The sequence below is a fragment of the Aythya ferina genome (assembly GCF_964211825.1).
Source record: "Aythya ferina genome assembly, chromosome: 5".
NCBI lineage: Eukaryota > Metazoa > Chordata > Aves > Anseriformes > Anatidae > Aythya > Aythya ferina.
The window spans coordinates 37,608,248-37,630,575 of record NC_140301.1 but is presented as its reverse complement, the minus strand read 5'-3'; the positions used below and the strand labels follow the sequence as shown (position 1 = coordinate 37,630,575).

The following is a 22,328-nucleotide window of genomic DNA, read 5'->3' as shown; positions in this document are numbered from 1 at the left end:
AATGTTGAGTATCTTAATCATCTGTTTATTTCGCAGCGATTTCCCCTAGTGAGTTCTGCACTTGCAGTTTCTGGCTTGGACATAATCAGAGCACACACTGCTGCATTGGAATTTCCTGGCATTGGCAAAATCTGGGAAGAAAGATGCACTCACTGACTGTTGAAGTTTGTAAGTGGTGGAGATATTGAAAGCTTTGAGAGCAGATGAATTAGACTACTTAACTGTTAGTGCAAGGACTGAAGGATCAGGCAGCAAATGATCAGAACCTAGTTTTCAGTCTTCAATAAGATGGCACCTAAGGGCCAGCCAGTTACACAGAGAACAGAGATGTGGAAGGAAGTATCATTTTGCTCTGCAAATAAAGCCTACATCCTTATACTATCTATTGCCGCTGTGCAGTAGGGCCCAGTTCATACATTTTCTTGAAGTAATAACACTTGCTGGTGTAAGACTAAATTGTGTTCAACCTTCTTCATAGAGAAGCAGGAGAGATGCCATAACCCTTGCCTCTTTTTCTTGAAGCCTAACTCCAAACCTTTTGGTGACTGTGAGCATGGTGGCAGGCTTGTGCTGCTGTAAGAGCAGCTGTTCCTAGGAGAGCAGGGGTGGGCAGAGGGGAGGCATATGTAGGGTCTCATAGATACTCCCTTCTTAACCTGAGGTAGAATTAGAATAGAGAGAGTCAGAGTTCCTGTTTGAAGTCGCAGTTCACTCTGTGCCCTCATGGACAGTGTCTCAGAGGCATATTCTGTCTGTAGCAGAGGGATAATCAAATTGCATGCTTCAAGTCATTATCTAATCACTGTAGAGGTCAGGAAGGGGTCTCTCATATCTCCCCGTGGTGCCTGGGTTTGCTGGATGAGTCAAGCATGCTGCAAGCTCTTTTCTCTCCCTCAATGGAGTTCAGAGGCAGGAGGCATGATTTAATGGACCATCAGTCCAATTCAGTATGAAAACCCAATGTTCTTCTGAAAAATCAGCAGTCTCACAGAAGAACCTCTCTTGCACACTGGTATGGAACTGGCAAAGGGCTCTAGCTCTCTGTTAGCTATCAGATACAAATGTGAGCAGCATGAGCAGCAGAAGCCTTTCACAAAGGTAGGTCTTTACTTGTACTAAATAATGAAAGGAATTCCTTATGAGTGAATAAACCTGCCAGAAGGATTCAACTCGCTCACTAAGAGTTTTCCTTTGCTGTGAGGCTACAGTGCTACATAGATTAGAAACCATCATTTGCTACAACATTACCAATCCTTTATAACCAGAATTTAAATAAAATGACTGTGTGACTTCACTTGTCCTTCCTGAAGAACAACCACAAACATTGTTTTGACCCCGTGGACTGTTTTGTTGGAACGAAGATTTTGGCATAGGAACCAGCAAGGCTTAATGATTTACTGGGCCATCAAAGTCTTGGAAAACAAAGGGGCCAAGAGACTAAGAAGAGTTCATAGTTCATAATACTTATTCTACTCTGGAAACGTTTGATGTGTAGTCAAGCCATTCACCTTTGTTGGCCACAGAGGGTCATCTAAACCTTGGATTCTGGGATGAAGTGAAAAGACTGAGCTGTGCATGCCTTGCGGAGGTCCAGTGAAATGAAGGCTTTGTTGAACTGGCATTAGTAAAGTATAAAAGGCTCTTTACTCAACCTTAGCTGCTGCATTGTGTTAGCATGACTGGTTGAGGAAAGAGCTTGTGGAAGAAAGGGTTGTCCAGTAGTGTTAGAGGTACTCTGCAGGTTTTATAGCTTTAAGGTGGTTTTGTTTCATTTGGGAAGCAACCAGCCTTCCATGAGCACATCCTCTGTAAGCTAAGTAAAGCTTTGCCATGGCCTGTGTAGGTCTTTTGTGCCTCTGTGAGTTGTGTTCTTGCAGTAACATGTGCTTCAAGAATTTTTATATTTATTCTCAACACTTGTGATGAATTAAGGAAGTGCTATTATCTGTGTTTACAAGCAGGAAACCAATACCATCAGATTATAGCTAAATTTACCTCTACACATGTACTGTGTTGCCCCATGAAGTTCTGGTCTCCCAATCATCTACATCGTTTGCCAGGATTAGACCATGTGTCACCTCCCCACCATCTGATTTTTCCAGGTTTTCCATCCATGAAAACTAGGGTGTCAAGTGGGAGGACTGACGTGTACCTTGTTTTTGCCCTAGTTTGGATGTGGGACAGAGTTAGGGTACAAAGATGGACTTGGGAGCATGGCAGCTTCCCAGTGCCTAATGCATATGCCTTCCCCTCAGGATGGGGAGAAACAGGGAACCTGACAAAGACTGGCTTCCCTATCAGCCCAGAGAGGATGGTGCAGGAGCAGAAATATTAGTGGTTAACAGACAGTGCGAAGAAGTTAGTGGCGGTAGAGGTGTTTGGGAAAGACAATATAATAGAAAAGCACCTAAGAGACTCCACTTTCAGGACACTGTGATGCCAAGGGCACAGGGACAGACAAGGAGGAGGGGAGACAGACAAGAATGAAAGTTCCTAATGAGCTGAGAGAAACAAGATGGTCTTTGAAGCAGCAGTGAGAAGCCTTTGCGGATGTACAGAGACACGTAGGAGACAAACCTCATAAAATATGCAAAGTGGCTGTCATTTTAGTACCTCTTTTCTTTCTTGGCCAGGGGCAGTGTTCCTTTGATGCTGCGTCTGTGGGGTTTCGGGGAGACACGAGTCTCAGCAAACACAGGCAGCTGAGGATACATATGCACATACACAGAATTACATGCACATACGCACGTGCTCATGTCATTTATCACCAAGTGCCACCAGACTTCACATCGTTGAAATATTGTTTCTAATATCTGGCATGAAGCTTTGGAGGCTGATCCCTGTGGGAAAGGAACGAAAGGCTTGCAAATGGGGTCTTATCTAGGATGGAGGCATCACTGCCACCAGGAGCTTGTGCCTCAGGAAAACTGCTCTTCTAACCCATGGGGCAACCTGGGACAGGAGTGGTTTGGCTGGCTTCTCACCTGACCAGCAGGAGCTGGGCCTGGGGGATTCACCGTGTCCATGTTTTAACACCCAGGGCAATTATGTGATCTGAAAGGGCATAAGGTATTCACACAGCATTTCTGAAGCATGTCAATATTTTGTCTCCTTTTCACTCCTTTGTACTGAGTGTACCTGCTGTCTGCCACCTCAGGGAGGCTATGATCAGTTGTGCTGTGCATATATCCTGATGGAGTACTTTGAGCTGAAAGCTATTGACTAGCGAGACTATATTCCATCCATCAGAGTTTTCCAACAGGTTTTAAGAAATGATACCCTAACACCTAGATTATTTCTTGGCCGTTTTTGTCAGGAATGAGGGAATCATACACAGTGCCCTTGGGATGCTCCTGTAGGAGGTGTGCTGCTGGTTGTGCTTTGCAACATGTCAGTGAAAAGGAAATTACATTAGAATATGTGGCTTTATTGCAACGTTTGTTTCTTTTAGTTTTGGCATTTGTTTGGCCTTACTGGGAATTGGGATTTCTCACCCTGAGCTCTAATGTGAAAGACTCTGTGAGTTTTTGATGCAGCACCTCCAAATCAGTGGGGGCCTGTTCTCAACCCTTCTGAATTCTGAGGGTGAACTTGACATTTGTGCATGTTGATTTTGCTCCTCTATTACTCTACTTCCACCACAGCCTGTGGTGTGGAGGTTGATTCAGTCAATCCATATTCAGGCCAAACATCCATAGAAGTCAAAGGCAGCTGTTCAGTGTCAGCACTGCAGGACTTGGTGCCACAAAGACCACTTACAGCTATTTGGGATATTTATGTGATGTGGGGTATTTGGCATGTTGCTATCGTGTCTGTGCCAAATTTCCATGTTTACATCCCAAGTAAAAGACTAAAAGTAGCACAAAAAAGACCAAGTACAGTATAGACTAGCTGGTGTTGGACCAGAGGAAGAAGGTGTATTCACAGGCTGTTTGACGTAGTAGTTATGGTGTGCGGGAGTTGGACAAGATCTGTCCCATGGTCTTGTCACAGGGAAGTCAAAAGATTTGCACCAGTTCTGTGCAGTGGGCTCCCAGGTACCCTGGACCCCGTCTTAGGACAGGGCTACAACTCTTAGCAATTTTTATGCTGTCGAGCCTTGTGTTGCCTTCTTTCTCTGTTGTTTCTCCCACATTTTGATCAGTTTTCTTGATAGTTGTACTACACTCTGTACACAACCGTTTAGGTATAAATTAGGCACCATGAACCCAAAAACGCACACATAATACCTGTAGCCAAGGCACATTGTGCACAGTATATTCAGACATGTAAAATATCCCTGATGTTAACGTACGTATAGATCCAGCCTGCTAAAAGCCAGCCAAACCCCTCCACAGCATGTTCTCAAGTGTTCTGGCAGGCGCAGAGCCAGAGTTGAGCCCAGCACAAACAGATGCTTCTCTTCTGGCTTCACCGTGCTTCAATTCGGTGCACACGCCTGCTGGGCAGGCTGTTCCGCACTGCCCTTCTTTCCTGTAGCTGGGGAGGAAAGCAAATCTGCCTGCAAGTTGGAAAAGGTGGGTGAGGGCAGCAGCATCTGTCCCATGGCCTGCGGACTGCAGAGAGCCTTCTGTGGGTGAAGCCGCCCTGCTGGCACTGGAGCTGCACAGGGCAGATAAAAGCAGGCCTCCCTCTTGCTCGTCTCCTCTGCAAATGCTGTCCATCTGCACTGAAACTTGCACCTTCTGCCAAAGTGACAACATCATTACCTCTTGCTCAGTATTTGAGGTGCTGAAGTATTTTCTGCGTAGTTCACTGCTGAGATGGGATAATGCGTTTGGGTGGGCAGGGGAGTGCTCCGGGCTGCTGGCTCCCCACTGTAGCTCTGCTCTAGGGGTACCTGGATTGCCAAACAAGTTACTTGCTGCCTAATCCTGATGCCTTCAGGTGGGGAATCCATCCCTCTCAAGCCTGAATGGCAGGAAAATCCAAGAAGCCGTGATAATTATAACATTAAAAACATTTCACCTCAGAAATCAGGGAGTAGGTGGAAAAGCATATAGGAACTGATGGAAAAGGAATTGAAATGACCCTGGGAGAAAACTGGAATGCTGTACTTCTGAAGCCAAGGCAGCACTAGAAAGCTGAGATTATCCTCACAGAGCATAATCTTCTTAGGCTTTGTTTGCAGGCAGCGCTGGGCTGTTTAAACAGAGCGAGAGGTGGGGGGGAATCCAAACCCACATGCCTGTTATTTAAATGCAGACTAATTTTGCTCCCTGTGTTCTTCACCCTCCCACTTGGGATTCTGTTGGTTGGCTCAGAACAAATGGCTGTAAATCCAGAAACACACTTTTTTTCCCTTTCCAGTCTTGCCATTGTGCTTGCCACAGTATTTCCTCTGGGTCTCCAACTCCCAGAGGATGGAGAAGAGATTCCTCAGAGCTGTGACTTCCTCAGCAGCTCCTGACTTGTATGGGTGCAGTGCAGCACTGTGACAGCTGAGAGGGAGGGGGAAGGACTCAATGTCCTTTTTTGTTTTCCACCTTCAAGTGTTCTCACTACCTTTACTAGCTTCCCAACATGTTCTGTTCTGGGGCATGCACCACTGTGTGGCAGGTCGGATGAGGCTATAGAAGCTTTTATACTCCCCATAAGAGAAAGATATATTCTTTAGCAGGAAAAATGCTTCCACTTTTCCTCTTAAAAATCTGGTAACTTTTGTTGCCAAAACCCCAAGGTTGAACTGGTTGTTAATTTAGTTTTTTCTTCGAAAAAAAAATCAAATTCCTATCAGGAAAACTACAATCCATTTAGACCCATTGCTTCTCCCTCCATAGCAGTCTGATGTATTTCTTCCCATCAACACTTACTTGCCACATAGCTTCAGTGCCAACCCTGGGACAGAAATGACAGCCTTGGATTTTGGTGTTTAGGATGTAGGGAGGCACCCAGGCCTACTGGTGGGTTATGTGGAACATGGAGAAGGGCCATCCCTGCTTCCCTCCTATGCCACATATGCCAGCTCTGTTATGCTGAGCCAGTCTCCCAGCATGAACCTTTCTTTATGCCTTATCCAGCAGAGTTGGCTTATTTTCTCTCCTTTTCACAATGTCACTGCTAGCTGTATTGCAGTATCCTCTGAAAGGACAAGGGTGTACAGTTATGCCTCAGGCAGCTTTTTGGAGAAGAAAAGCATATGTATGTGTATAGGTAAACGGTGTCTGGTGAGTCCTTTTCACAGACTGCCTGGCATTGAAATGCTCAGAGTAGTCCAGACATTCAGAGAAGACACACTACTGTTAGACTGCACCGTATTGTAAATTGAGTGCAGTTGAGCAAGATATGGTTAAAAAAACTGTGTTGAAATGCATTGGTATTAAAACAAAGAAAGTAGGGCACCCTTACAGAGTATTTTAGGAAGCAGCGATTTTTGCAAAAGACTCCGGGGCCATGACTGTTACTCAGGTGAATATGAGCTCTGAGGTTAACGTGGCCAAAGGACTAAATCACTCCCTAGCTATGTAAATGGGAGAGCAGTGAGTAGGAATAAATAGATCTAGTTTTGGTAAGTGTGACTGCTATCCATTTCTTAAGCTTACAACTGTTATTATATTAGAGGGTGTTCATTATTAGATGCAGGAACTGTTAAACGATTGGAAAATTTGCCCTTTAGTGAAAGTTGAAAGGTATCTACCTGAAAAAAGAGAAGGTAGAGGGGTGATGATCATAATCTACAGTTACCTACAATGGTAAACAGCAATTTAATAATAGAGAGCTTTCACATTCTTAGAAGTAAAAGCATGACATTATCATGTGGCTGGAAGTTTAAGCTTGACAAATATAGACTAGAAATAGCCTGCCCATTTTAAATAATGGGGATTAAGTAATAATAGAATGGTTTTCTACGTAGCGGGAAAGCCATCATCACTGGCAATTTTCAGTCAAAAATCCCCTTTCCCGCCCCCTCCAAAGGATTAAAAAAAAAAGGAATACTATAGTTCAGACACAGCTATTGGACTTAAAATAGGAATTAAAATGAAGAAGTCAAGCAGCTTGAGTTGTGCTGGCGTTCAGAGCAGATTTCTTCATGGCTGTGGGGGAAAAAAAGTTATGAATATCCATCTCTTATGTCTACTGCAGAATGTGCACTGTTGTAAGCCCAGCACTTGATGGCTTAAGATAAAGGCTTCTCCTCACTCCCTGGTGTTTTTTTTCCTTGCATTTGCCCAAATCCCCCAGCCTCCTCCCGCTGTGTACAAAACTGCAGTGTAGGTGACTTACAGCATCAGCCTTTTCATCCTAACAGGAAGTAAGCTAACACATTGCTCGAGTCATTTAGGCAGACTGAATTTATCTTGCAAAAGCCTGTCTGCTAAACTTTTCTTTCTTCTGCTGACTTGTCATTCCATTTCACATATGGATTATGTGAAATCACATAATCCATATGTGAAATGAAAAAAATCAGTCAAAACCATTCTCATAAAACACCAGCATCTTATCATTGTCTCGGATCCTTTCTCCCTACCCATTAGATATGAGGAGCTTTTTCTTTTTTGATTAGAAGGACACATGTTTTTTAACAGGTAATTCCTTAAAGCTGTAATTTACAGCTCCTCCTCCTCCTCTTCACCAACCCACCTGTCATGCTCAATCTCCTGTTACATTTTGCTAATGCCACCGAGTGCTGGTCATAAACCATTGCCCTAATTACTCAGAACATGGGGCTGAACGGTTAGTTAGCAGCACTATTGCAATTATGGCAGCTTTTCAGGTCTAATAGCACTTTATGTTTCACTGCTTTTTATATGTCACTGGTTAAGATGATGAATTAGAGGTAGTACTGCACCACCTGCTCCCCTTTTCTCGGCAGTGGTAGCACACCAAGGAGGATGCTGTGTAGGTATCAGCTGGTAGCTAACAGGCAGCACCTGCAGGTGGCTGAGGCACTTGACCTATGTTCCTTTGTGAACAAACCATTCTAGGTTTGCATTTTACCATGTTCTCTTCAAGCGTGGTGATCTCTCTCTGTTACCCTACCATCACTACTGTGTTGTTTTTTTCTCCTCGGTCATTCTCAGACAGCATTGAGGTAAGAGCAACAAGTACAAACCTTGGGAGAAGGCGCATATTGCACTGCACACAACTTTCCCCTCTCTTAACTTTTACTTCTTAAAATGTTGTATTAAAGGAAAGATAGAAGCTGTGGCTTTGAACTTTTAATGTATCACAGTATCTTTGAACTAACTGGTGCATGAAATGTTCTTAAAATTCTTTAAAAACATGATAGAGAATTATGATGTGTAGCTTTTTTTTTTTTTTTTTTTTTTTTTAAGGAACATGGGGGATGAACATCAGTATAGAGAACAGAAATTTTGAGCCTGGGTATGTTGTTGGGTGTTGCCTTGTAATTAAGAGCTTTAATTGTCTGGTCTTCTGCTCTCTGAAGAATTCCCTTTTACACTGCGCTTTATCAGTTTTAGAAGATAATATTTAAGCAGCACTGCATGACTGCCCTCGTAATTGGTAATAAAAAAAAACAACAACATGTATTTTTCTTGTCATACCTCTGATTCCACCTAGAGGGAAACTGGCCCTTTACTTAGAGCCCTTAGAGGAATTGTACCACAGGCATATTAGTTTGGGTGTGTGTAGTGCAGCTGGGTAAAGTGCTGAATTGCTATGTTATTTAATTGATTTAATGTGGGTACAGTACTAGACTGACAGCCTTTCTGCCAGCTTCCTCCTTTTATTTACAGCATATTTATACAGTGACAGTCATGTGAGCTCCCCACGTATGTTTAGCCTGGCTTAGAGAGCTGGCTTATCTGGCCAAAAAGGGAATCTCCATTACGTACTCGTTCCTGGTTTTCTCCGTTGAGGTGTTCCTCAAGGGACTGCATTTCTCCTTGCTTTTAGGGTGCTTGTAGGAAAACGTGATGCACTTATGTTTTTTTGTTCTATTGATCTGATTTTTAGGGACAGGATCAGTATCTATGAAATTCATGCCAGGAGAGTCTTGAGTGACCAGCAAACACTTTCATTTGATTCTGCCCTGGATCAGCTCAAGACCAGCAGTCCATCAGTGAAGCACTATGTGGCCGCTTCTTGTCCACTTTGTGCCATGTTTGGATCTAAACTTATGTGAGATAAGTTTCCATATTCTCTTCTTAGTCCCAGAAATACTCTGAAGCTGGAACAACAGCTGGAGACAGAGAGGAGCCTGATAAGCTATGCAAAATACGTCAGGGAAAGAAACGTAATAAGGATGTTGATTAATGTTTCCTTGAGCAGAAGCGTATGTGGCAACTAAAGAGGTTCTCCATGTTGTTGAGGAGACATTCTCTGAGGAGAGCAAATGCAACACACAGCAGAGCTGTGGTTTGTCTGCCATGAGGGTAGCTAAAATATAGAAAAGTTTTAAGACCAAATTGAACCATACTGTTGAAACCAGTAGTACAGCTGCAGTATGATGTATCAGCCAATCGCTAGAAAAGAGCCAGGACCCTTATGACCACATTTCAAACAGGTTATGGAATTAAACTCGAGGACTGTGAAAATGTACTTCATTTCTTTACATGTAGGCTGCATTTATATAATTTAAATAAGTAAATAAATAGGTAGACATTTGTATTTCCAGTATCCATCTAAGGTAACGTGCAATAAGCAGCTGTGGTAATGAATTGCCACATTTCATGCCAAAAAATTCTTTCTTGCCTTTGCTACTGATATTAATGACCAGATCTGAGGGTGCTCGTGCATCACATGCACCATTGCGTAACAACCTATACCAGTTTTGTGATTTATTTTCAGCCTTCCAGCACATGACTGCTGTAGACTATTCTCCTCTCTTGTCCCAAATTTCTGTTTCTACCTCCCACTGTCTTCCTCAGCCTGCTGCTGCTTTGTGGCTAGTGCCAGCCTGAGTATCCTTTAAGAAAATGCCCTTAAGGGATACCGTGCCATTATGAATATGTCCCAGACTTTTTCCAAGATATGCTCAAAATATTTTTTTTTCCTTTTACTTCTACACCATAGGTTGTGTCTTCCCACATTTCCTTGATTTAAGCTGACTCAACTTGTATTTTCTTGAGTTCAAATCACCTTATTCTTTGCAAAGCTTGGCACATGCCTCACTTGAACTTGGCCAGTTATGTCTGAATTTGGACTTCCATGTGCTGAAAGCAGGCCAACCTGTTTGACTGGCTTAGCAAAAAGAGGCAGTAAGTAGAGGAAGTTAAGCATCCTTGGGGTGTGATGTGGTTTACAGAGATCCCCAAGACAGTAGGGAGACTGGCTACAAGACCCTAATAATTGCCTGAAAGCAGGGAGGAATGTTTAGCCCTTCAGTCCTCCATCATTTCCTGAGCATTATCATTTTTCTCCAGTCATTTCTAATGACTGGAGGGGCAGATGGAATGAGAGTGACAACATGTGATTGTTTTACACCAGATCTCTAATGCAAAACTCTCTTAGCTGGGAATGTCACCCCTGGGCAGAAGCCTGTCCTATGTTGTGTTTAAGATGAGTATGTGTGCAATGTATTTCAGATTTTTTCCTCACAGAGCTTCTGTTGCTAATAATATCAAGACAATGAAAGTGGTGTTAAGACTTGCACGTGTTTAGTGTGAACTGGTCATGATATTCTGTTTGTATACCAGGACCTGATGTATGCTTATTCTCTCTGAAATTTTCAGACTTCCTTATTTTCAGACTTCCTTACTCACAGACTTCCTCTGTGGTAGCCCTTTCTTGCTGTCAGCGTAGTGTCTTTTTGTAGGATTTTTTTTTCTCCTGTCTTGCCTTTCTGGTCATTTTGTAGCAGACTAGTGTTTGCTGCCTGCACTGTCCTCTCTCCTACCTGGTAGAATTCTTTGTTGATAATTTGTTCTTTTCCCACTCAAGTCCTGAGAAAATGGCAAACAGTCACCTCCACTCCCTGCTCTTGATAGTGTTGCTGATGTTACTCCTTTTCTCCAAGCTGGTTCTCAGTCCTGAAAAGCAGTCTCTCCAAATTCTGATGGGAGTTTGAAATCCAGAGCAGGACTTGACTCAAGGCTGAGCCTGTCTTTGGGTGTAATACGTGTTTGCATTCTCTCTGCTGCGCCTAGCTCATCCTTCTGTCTGCAGCCTTGCAGAGATGAGGAATGGTTCCCAGAGCCATGCTCCAGCAGTTATTCAAATACACTGAAACCTGCATAAGCAGGGCAGGTAGGGGAGCCTTTCCTTCGATCCCCTTGGTTTCAAGGAAAGGACAGGATTTAGAGCTAGGCGTTTTTGTGCTTCTGTGCATGTGGAAGCTGCAGGGAGAGAGAACAAAGGAAATGCAATGTAGTCTTTTGGCTGCAGCTCTGGGGCTAGCTGAGCCTCTTGAAGTAGAAGTATTGTTAGCCCTTTTCCCAGCAGCACGGAGATAAAGAAGTTTGACCGAGAAGCAGGGACTCTGAAAAGAGAGTCCCCATCCCCAATTTGTATTGTAATAATTAGTCAGTATGCTCTTTCACAACAGACAGCAGAAGCCAAAAAACGTAACGGAGCCAAGCCTCTTGATTCCTTGTTCTCATTGCTTTTCTTCAAGCTTTATCATTGAAGTTTATAGGGGACAACATTATTCCACGCAGTGTACAAGCCTTCAACTATACAGTTGCTTGGTGAAAGCGTGCACTGGAGCACCGGGAGAGAATTTTCCTTTGTTTTTACATTTATTAAAGAAAGAAACAGAATGGATTAATTATAAAGCTAGCAGTGCACGTGACCTTATATTATCATTGAATGTCATCGTCAGTTTAATAGTCACTGAGTAGACGGGGGAGAAAAGCAACAGACGCATGTGAGGGAGGCCCAGGTGAGACAGGATGGTGTCCTGGTGCTGTAGGAAGCCCAAGTTAATGATGTTGCTACCTGGCCACCCCAGAGTGCCGCTTTCTGGAACAGCAGCTCACAGGCTGCTCTGCTCTGGAGTCAGCGCGGGCTAAGGTTACCTTCACAGCTATAATTTCATTACTGCCGCTTTTTCACGGAAAGTGATTTTTTTCATTTGTTCAGCAAATGAGGCAGAGGAAGAATGGAGGGATATGTGGCACGGAAGTGATTTCCTAAACCCCAGGCTGAATTTGTGTTGCTCAAGATCTGGGAATAAGAGCCCTGGATTTGGTTCTTTCCTTGGCGTGCCTGTGGTCTGAAAGGAGTGCTACAGAAGTTGGAGAATTTGTCTTAGAGTGAAATTGGCATAAATGGAAGAGGGTTCAGGCTAATTTTTAACATAATTGCTTAGTTTCAAGAGGTTTGTCTGAAGAATCAGTCCTGGTTAATTCTGCTTCTGTACAGTTTTCTAATGTGATTACATGAAGTTCATTCAATGAACCAGAGAACCTTAACTCTTGTTTTGCCTACCCACAAATGAATATCATTGCTTGCCATGTCAACTCTAGGGTGAAGAAAAAGATCTCTTTCAAAGAATTTTCAATACCTTTTCACAGAAGATAACTTTCTAGAAGGCAAAGACCATGGTACCTCTTATCTCCAAATTATTTTGCATAGGAAAGGTGGAGAAAACATTCTATCCCTTCTTCTTAGAGGAAATTTGTGAGGACTGGGAATAAGAAACAGGCTGAATTTAGGAGAATGACAGCAGGAACCATATACAGAAAACACTGTCATTCTAGTCTGGAAGAATTGACCCTTAAAAAAGAATTAGGAGGCTTTCTCATGCATTCCTCAGCTGTCATAGGCGTTATTGACGCTGTGGCAGCATAAAAAGATTATGAGGTTTGAAGGAGAGGAAGGGAACCGTTTTCTGCATTCATTTCACACGGGGAACATCTTCTAGCACTTATTTAGATATTTATTCATTAAGTGAAGAAAGTGAAAAACTAAGAGATCAAGTTGTGTGCCTCAATACCATTAATAATCTCAGTCTGAATATCTTTAAGCATAATTATCTTCAGGGAGGACTATGTATTTTTTATCTTGAAAGTCATACTTTTAAGAAATTATTTCATTTAGATGTAAGTGCTTACCTTTAAGTGGTTTTATGTCTAGCAAATGAAACTGATGGCACCTGTACCTGGAGGTAGAATGCATTAGGACTATTCTGACATTGCTCCTTTTACTTCACTGTAAGTATTCATAATTTAAGTGTTCAAGGGTTCAAACCTAGTACTGCACACACACAGCAGTGGTTTGTGTCTGTTTAGCTAGTTCGTTATATCATAGAACTTTGGCTTGACATTAACCTGGAGGGATTGTAATGTGGTATAAATTAATTTGGTAAGAACTACAGGTTCATTATCCAAGAATGAGATACATATGTATGCCCCAAATTGTAGATAAAAATACTGAGCAATTTAAAGCAGTTAAGGCTTCCCATATAGGTGATGGGAACTGTCTAGCTTGCTATATTGTAAACTGGTTACTGAATTTTTTCCTCTTTCCTCTATTAGAATCAAACAAAATTTGTCACCATTTGGCAGTTCTTCACTGGCTTTCAGATACAAATGTTGGATGTTGCTGATAAAAGCCTTACAGTTGCTGCCTTTATGTGACAAATGGATGCCAGATATGGTCTGAAACTAATTTTTAAGCACTTAAGGGCAATTTACAGTACTTGTTACATTAGATGCAAACGCTGGTTTCTGCAAAGTCAAAAACAGTTTCAAGGATAACAAGTAGATTGAATTAATATAGCTGAAATTATATTGGATTGCTTCAAAGGCCATTTGTTAATGTACAGAACACCTGGAAAATCTCATATTCTGAAAAAAAAACATACCACCACCCACCTAAGCAAAGACAAATCAATACAGAAAGTACCTATGCAAAATATAGCAGAGCTGAAAGGACGCTTGGGGAGGATCTGCATTAAAGCCTTATGGGAACACTGAAAATCTCATCCAAAATTTCAATGCACATTTGTAGTTTTCTTGTTGTTTGTTTGTTTGTTTTCACAGCCACTAAGAACTCTTCTGCGTTTTACGTGAAAAATCCATGTGTTAATACCCAGTATTTAGGTTTCATTTTTCACTTCCAAATTACTAAGCAGAATCTGAATCAGTATTGTTGCTTTGCAGATAGGTAAATTGAGGCACATGAGATAACATTGACAGCTATGAAGCGTGTCACTGATGGCACTTCAAGTATCAGTCAGCTCCCATAAGTTATCGTTCAATAGGTTACACCGTGTCCCTAGCTGCTTGTGCATCACTTCACCCATCTTGATGTGATAGAGCAGGGCTCTTATTCCACACACTCACATGCACACACACCAGCACGTTCCTTTTCTATTTGGGAAGAAAATAAATGTAAATACTGCTGAATTTGGAAAAAAAAAAAAAAAAAAAAATTTTCTTTTCTTTTTTTTTTTTTTTTTTTAAATGAGTATTTTAATAAATAATAAGGAATTTCTAACCAGGCCTTGCACATTTTTAATATGTTTTCCTCCTCCCTTCCCACCCCCCCCTTCAAATGCAACCAACTTGTCAGGAGAGAAAAATGAATTAGCTTGTGTAGTTTGCTGCTGGTACCTTGGATTTGACCTCAAATACAAAAAATAAACAGTATAAAGAGTTTGTTTTCCAGCTTAAATGATTTGGATATATAAAAAAAAATCTGTATGGTGAAATAACAGTTTTCAGGGAGTGTGAACTGATTTCAGCAGAGCTGCACAGATTTACCTTGGCTGAACACCTGGCTCAAAATCAGATTCTGTTTCACAGCAGAGGAAATGTCTTAAGACATTCAGAGAAAAAATAATTCAAAGCAATATAGAATACCTGGCAGGGTCTTTTTAATAAAGATGGAACTTAATCATGTCTCAGAGAGGAGCTGGTTAAAGCTTGTAATGAAGAGATTATTTGGTGTCATTTGTTGTAGGCTCTTCAGCAATTATCTGGAATGTGGTTTGGATGGCATAGCTATACCCTCTCTCCCTCCAGCAGCACTTGAATCATCTTCATGTTGAATTTCAAGAGCCACTAGAGAGAAGAGAGACAGAGGCTGGTGTCAGATCCTGGCTGACAAACCAGGTTGGCTTTGCAGTAATCTTATACGTTGTAGCAGGAGTGCAAAAAGCATGAAGGGGGTTCTGAGAACGAAATGCTCGTGTATGATTTACTCAGAGCATAGGAGAGGTTAAGAATGAGTAAACCATTCCAGAGAGATGGAGAATATTCTCCTTTTCTTGGCTGTTTGGCTCTTTTAGAAATAGAACTGGATTTGTGTTATTGGTTTGGAAAACATTTGGTGTAAATGTGTTCTTCAATTGCTTTGAATGTTTGCATTAATAGAAAAGATGGATTAGACCAAAAGTGAAAATGTCAGTACTCCAGGAGGAACGTTGTTGTTGTTTTTTTAGCTCACTACAAATAAAAGATGGATCCAACTAAAAGCCATGTATGAATATACATTTCAAGGTATATGTGCCCAGTTATAAACCTGAACTTTTTTGATTATGTTTGTCTTTGCTTGGAATTAAGAGTCATTAGAAATGTTGTGAATGAACATATACTCCTCTGAGATTTAAAATGCAGCTTAGTGAAACAAAGGACTCTGAACAAACGTGAAAAGGTGTTGGAAATGTCAAATTACATCCCAGGATATATCAGCAGAACTGTCATATTTCCAGTAGAATTAAGGGATCATTGGTGCTACCGCATACAACACACGTGATAATTCTCTTAGAAAGTGTGTGTGTTTCTGGTCGCTTCTCTTGAAGAAAGATGAATTTCTTCTGGAAGAGATAAAGAGAAGAGCTCCTATGTTGACTGAGGGAAGGGAAAGTCCTTCACAGAAAATGATTGTCAAAGAATTTGATTTATTTAACCTAGCATAACCAAGGCCAGTAGGGAATATGATAACTCTCTGTGCATCTACATCAATCAGTTGAGCACCAAGGAGGACAAGTGCTCTTTGGTCTTGTAAAGGCAAGTTTTCCTTGAAAAGAAAAGAGTGTAAATCTGAAATAGTTAAATGGACTTTGGAGATAAAAGGAAAATTGTTAGCACTTAAAACTGCTTTTGGTGTTGGCTTTTTTTAGATAGTTTGCGAAGAAATTTGAGTAGGGAGAAAAAGGGTCAAAAAAAAAATAGTGTTTTTTTGAGATGGAGCTTGAACCTGTTTTCAGACAGAGTTGCTGTGGACAGAATGGACAGATGGAGAAAGATATGAGATCTCTGAACTTGAAGTTGTTCAGACATGACTAAGATCTGATCCAGAAGTTGCAGGGCTGTGATAGTCTGCTACTGCAACCCAGATAATGAGACCTGTTGAGTGGGAGGATGCATTAGCCTGGGCACAGCACCACAGCAATGTACCTGCAGATCTGCAGCTGGTTCGTTTTGAGCCAGTACTGAGCACAGACAGGACTAAGACATAGTTATGTCTTTTTCTGTAGACACACTTCGAGTTTGGCAGAAACAACTGAGGCAAAAAGCCATTTGTGCTGCTTTTGTACTACAAAGATGGAAGGCTAGAGTGTGATGCTAAAAGGCTTCTTGCAGCAAACATAAAAAACATACCATGAATGGTAGGAAGGAGCCCTAATTGTTGTGTTTATCAAGATATGTTATGAATCCATGTTTTGGATTTCAAGGAGTTGTAACTACACAGTCTCCCTCTAAAGCCCACCTCCAGTGAAGAGTATACATCCTGTGTAGCTCTACGTTCTTGCATTCTTTCTTTCTTTCCCATACTCTGAATTGTAGTGGGTGAATTCATGACCTACAGTAAGGGAGATGCTGGGGAGGTGGAGTGGTCTGACCAGGCAGCTGGCAGTGTGGGCTTCGGGTTTCTAGCCCAGTGTTGGAACTCTCACTGCCTTCCGGGGCCAAAAGAGCCTGGATCTGTTGACCATCTACACATGCCATTTGTTTAAGGAAGGGGTACAGAAGAGACAGATTGCTTGAAGAGAATTTAATGAGTTGTTCATTAACTGAAGATGCTTTTATTATTGTTTAATTATAGCTTTTGAACATGTCTTGAAAGGCTTACAGATAATGGGAAAAGCACTATAAACTCTGGAGTGTTTATGGGGCCTTAATGTTCTGTTCTTCCATTTTCCACATTACACTGGGAATTTCTTCTGCCTTTGACGTGCTGACAGCCTCTCTAACCTGCAGGAGATTGACAACTACTGCTGTGGGGGCAGTCCTACACTTCGGCAGGCTGAGATCTGTATGCAAGCATGGAATTGCAGTCCATAAGGAAAATGCTATTTGAGCTGCATAATTAGAGGATAAATTGTTATTTGTCAACCAAAATAGAATAAAGAAACCTATCTTTATCTGAAGGTTTATCATTAGTTGAAGCAGAGGGAGGATTTTTAAGTTCAATTTCAATAAAGAGAAGATAATATAGAGCTGAAATTCTTAAATTAGCTGCCTTTATTGTAGTTAGTACTTTGGTTAATCTTTTTAATTTATCACTTAGTACAGGGCAATTACCCACCATATGGAAATAAGCCAAAGTTTTTGTATTACTAAGATATGTTTACAGTGTTCAAGCTAGAATTAAACTATACCAACTGTTTTGGTGCAATAGTGGTAACAGCTCTGTTGAGAGCTCTAGGTAGATTTCAGATGGTGACCTCTTGATCCCTCTTATCAGTTCAGTAGTAGGTAGAGAAGCTCTCCTAGGGAAACTTGACTTTGATTAATGCTGTCCTTTCTTTAATTGAGAAGGGCTGATTGATAGGATAAAACTTTATGGATTTATTTCAATCATTTAATGGGGCAAATCATCAATTATCATTATCTAAATTAACACAGATTGGCTCAAAGGCAGAAGTAGTAAATTGCTTTATGGATTACCTCAGGTACAGTACACAGGTAATTTATTTGGTTTAATAGATGTAATTTTTGACCTGGTAACCTGATGTATATAGGTTCCTTAGGTTTTCACATGGAGGTAATTGTTATCTTCTCCATTCATTATTTTCACATAACATGTGTGTTCAGCAGGTTTTGCTAGTGTTTAAAACACAAGAAAGGAGTAGTGGAGAACATAGAAGAAAAGAGGTAAACACCAGTCTACTTCTGTAGTGGTAGTTATCAAGTGGTCATTTATTTTTTGTAAGATTGGCTGACTTTTTCCAGTTTCTAGTGGAAAAAGTTGTATTAGTCTGTAGACTAGTAGCTAGCCCACTTAAGAAAGCACACGAATAGTTTGCTGACATCCTCAGTGACAGCAGCTGAAAAACCGAAGGAAATGTGACCTTACTGGAAAATGTCTTTCCCAATTTAACACATTTGCAGGAATCACTATTAATCCCTCTTTTTTAATCCAAACTGTAACTGTTCTGTGAACTGGATATTCCAGGGTCTAGCACTGTACCAATGCTAACGTCACTGCAATTTGATCAAGTCCTACTGCAAATCACTTTAGTCAAGGCCACACCACCCATGTGTTCTTTAAGCAAATGGTTGTTTCCAAAATACAGAGAATTATTTCAGTTCTTGGTAATTTGCTCATCCTTAATGCCACAAATATTCTAAACAGAATTGTTCTGTTTCTTAGTTATGAAGTAAAAACACCTATGCAGCCAGCTATCTTCGTGTCTTCCTCTGCTCTCCTCTGTTCTGTGAGAGGAATCGAGATGGAAGAGTTATTCTGATGTAGATCAGAAGAAGGGAGGTTGTAGACTCAGAATCGCTACAGCCATGTAGACTAGATGGGAAGAACTACAGGATGGCTTGGAGACAAACCAGTTATACTCTGAAAATGTTGATGGTATCTAAAAGACCTTTCTTCTGTATGTCTCCATTAAGCACAGTGCATGAATGTAAGACAAACATTAAGCCTGTGCTTAAAGCTCTTGCAGTGCAGTATTGTACTTGATTAGAGCTCATTGACTTTGTTGAATTGGAGCCCTGGGACTGTTATTTTGATCCATATATCTGGAAGTCATAGATTCCCGTCTATGGTGCTACTACCTTCACCTCAACACAGAAGATAAGGCCGGAAGATGCTTTTTTGATAAATAAATAATTGAACTTGTTGCATCTTTTTTATTTATTACATTTTTAAGGAATTATTGACTTTATGAAGAAATCATTAGTTATCATCAGCATTTTGAAGGACAAATATAGCCTTAATGCAAATTGACAGCTTTAAGTATTCCCTCCGATAGCCAGATTCATCATTGCTGGCATGGCTAAATGCAAAGCATGTGTGGTTTCAGATTGCTGCAGTGGATCTGGAAAAGATGTAACCTGTAATCTCAAGGTCAAAAGTAAAACTTGGACTTTTTCTTTTCAGAGTTTTCTTGGCAGATATTTATATTCTAAACTAATTAATTACATTTACTTTATATTATAAACTAATTAATTGCATACCACTTTAATTTTCCTTAAAAAAAAAAATAAATAGTAGTAAACCCTGGTAATCCCTAATAACTTCCAGTGTTCAGGAAACCTTTCAAAACCTAGGTTTACGTAGCCACTTTTGAAGGGGGGTGTGAGGAGGACAGAAGGTAAAACCCTTTCTGATTTTGATAATGTGGTGTAGCTCTGCAGATGTGTGGTTCATACTTTCAGCAAATTCCTGATTAGTTTACATGCAGAGTTTGCATACACAGATCCTGGAGCATCTGAAATCTCAGAGGGAAAAAAATCAGGTACAGAATAAAATAAGTGCCTGAAAGTGTCCCCAGGTGTATTATCTGCAACACTGTTCCATCACTATTAAAACACTACCTTAGTAAAGGAAAAATGAGGTGACCTGGTAGCAGCACGAAAGTGTGTTACAGAAGGAGAATATCAAGCACTAAAGGGATCTTTAATCTGGAAATGAAAATATAACCAAAACAGTAACTAAAAGCTGAATCTAGAGAAATTCAAATGAAGAATCAGATACATTTTTCATAGAGAAGGTGATTGATGGTTTGCGCAAAAATATCAAAAGTACTAGGGAGTTCTCTCTCTCTCTTTCTGCCAGGAGGTTTTTAGGGAGATGTCTTTAGTTTCTTGAAGTACCTTCACCCTGCTTGCTTATGGGAATGCATCGTTTTGAAGTAGAGATGGTTGCATGCCTACTATTTTATTTTGTGCTAATTGGAGACCAGCTAAAAATGAATGAATTGTGTTCCTACTATCTGGTCTTTCATGGCAGACTCTGCTGCAGCTTCCACTATGCAGTTTGAAAAAGTTTATCCACATCCCACTGCCCTCATTCAGGACCTTGGGATTTCAGAAGCCTTTGGATTATGCCATAGCTAAGAGCGAACTGAACGCTGGTAGTTTTTGTTTGTTTTTTTCTCCCCTGTCAGCACACCACTATAGGCTTGTTCCTACTATCACATGATTTCATTGATTCGTTACTAATTTACAAGGGAAGGTACTGTTGCAAATGAGACATCCCTTCATAGCTGTATCAGAGCTTTGTTCTTCTCACTACAACATGCTCAAGCATTAGGAAAGGTCTCCCTTGTTAGATGTTTGCAATACACAGCATGGATCTAAAATTAAAATTCACTTTTGAGTGTGAAATACGAAATCCAAGAGGACGTCTAATGGTACTCCTCAATAGACGATGCCTAGCAATAAACTAGCAATGAGGACAAAGATCAGAGGAATCATTTGTTAGCTGATGGCATGTTGTTGTTGTGATGATGGCTCTTCCAATTGCATCTTCTGCTCTATTGCACACCTAGTTCTTTGACATAGTGTAGTCTCAGCTGCTGGGATCAGCTTTAATTTACTGTAAGCTGAGATGAGCTGTACCCATCATAGTGACAAAAGATGTACCTGAACCTTTTGATGAGGCTGCAGATCTTTAACACATCCCAGACGTGTGTATTTTTCCCCCTCACAGTTCAATGAACATCTACTTCAAGAAGCAAGGAGAGAGTGAATAGCTGTTTACAAAGATGTGAGCAAAGCTGTTTCCCTCAGGCCAACATACATTTAAAAATCCATTTTAACACATGCACTTATACTATCTGTTTCTTACAGAAACAGTCTGTCTACTGAATCTTACCACTTGCTAATTCTTCTATTAAAATAGAAGGTTAAAATGACTGTTTATGGCTTTCGTACATTTATTTCTTTCCATCGTGATACCTAGGGCTATACATAGATGAGGATCTTTCTTCGGTCACAAAGAACTTTTGGGAACAGGGCACTCCCTGGAACAGGCTTTCTCTGGTCCCTTGAGTTGGAACTACCCCAAGTCCATTTGAGAGGCTGCCGCATCAGTCCTGCTAGGGTAAACCTAGCCTTCAATCAGCAATGTCCTTCAAGCAGTTGCTGAGATGTGGAGTGGGGGTTGTGTTTAGTAAGGTACTGCCTTGTGACCACATGCTGTTACAGGCACGAGGCCAGCACCTCCTGCATCATTGGCTAAATTTTTTATTTCCAATGTGTAGCTATCTTTGATGATGATTTAACTCAGTAAGTGAGCCTCCTAAATAGCCATGTTTGCATTGAATAAATCAGCTGCTGGGTACAGACCTGCCTTCTGCAGCTATCACAGCATTGCATGCATGTTATGAAGGAAAGAAGTGGAAAGCAAAATGACCCCAGTCATTTGCTAACGAGCAACCTTAGGTAATCATCCAGACATCCTTTTCTATTAACAGAGTGAAGCTGAATATCTCCACAGGATGATGAAGAACCAAGGGTAAACTCTGTTTGCTCAGACACGCTTGTTCTCTGCCTCTTCCTTGGATGTTCACACTCTGATCCTAGGTGATGTGGAGGCTGATGGAACCTGGTTCATTATTTCTGTATAACCTTTCCTGACTCTATCCTGCAGCACTGTATTTTATATATGATGTAGAGGCATCACTGCTGACATCCATACAAATGTAGGGAGAGAAAATTCTTGATCTGAAAGCTGTTGCTGAAGTGGCCACAGAAGCTCATGCAGCCCACTCAGAAGTACTCTGGTTTTTCAGTCCAGCTGCAGATCATGATCTTTGACATATCTTTAAAGCTTTTCTGAAAACAGTTTATTGCACTTGTGGGTGGTTTTCAGTATATCTCATAGCTCATGTGACTTGTGTACAAGCACCTGCTTGCTTTTATACGTAGAGATTGTTGTACTTTCCAGATGGAAATGATTGGGACCTTATGAAAATCAAAACTGCTTCTCGGTCTTAAGAAAAGGTAAAGTTGAATCCTAATGAAATTCATTATAAATAATAACATATGTTGCCTTCTGTGAAATGGCTTATGATGAATTTTCTTCAAAGTGCTGTATTGTTCAAATGATTCCCTTTGTTATGAAAACAATCAAGATATTGACTGCACAGCGGATTGCATGTGGCTTCCGAGTTCTATGAGATCTAAGCTTACAGGAGACAGGGAGGGAATTGGTAGATCTGATAGAAGTATACTGGGTAAAAAAATAAAAATTAAAAAAAAAAAAAAAAAATCACCGTCTGACCAAGGCAG

At 41.0% G+C, this 22,328-nt stretch overlaps 1 protein-coding gene and 1 long non-coding RNA gene across 27 annotated transcripts in view; one reads left to right on the top strand and one right to left on the bottom strand.

Moving 5' to 3' along the window:
• The window catches only part of NRXN3 (neurexin 3), a 979,419-nt gene that overhangs the window by 636,250 nt on the left and 320,841 nt on the right, over positions 1-22,328 (top strand). The gene's annotated exons all lie outside the window — the stretch shown is intronic.
• Positions 6,686-7,493, bottom strand: LOC311437679. Its single transcript, XR_014693637.1, has 3 exons — positions 7,469-7,493; positions 7,225-7,335; positions 6,686-7,034 (listed from the first exon to the last, which is right to left on the bottom strand). It is a non-coding gene; the product is annotated as an uncharacterized lncRNA (long non-coding RNA).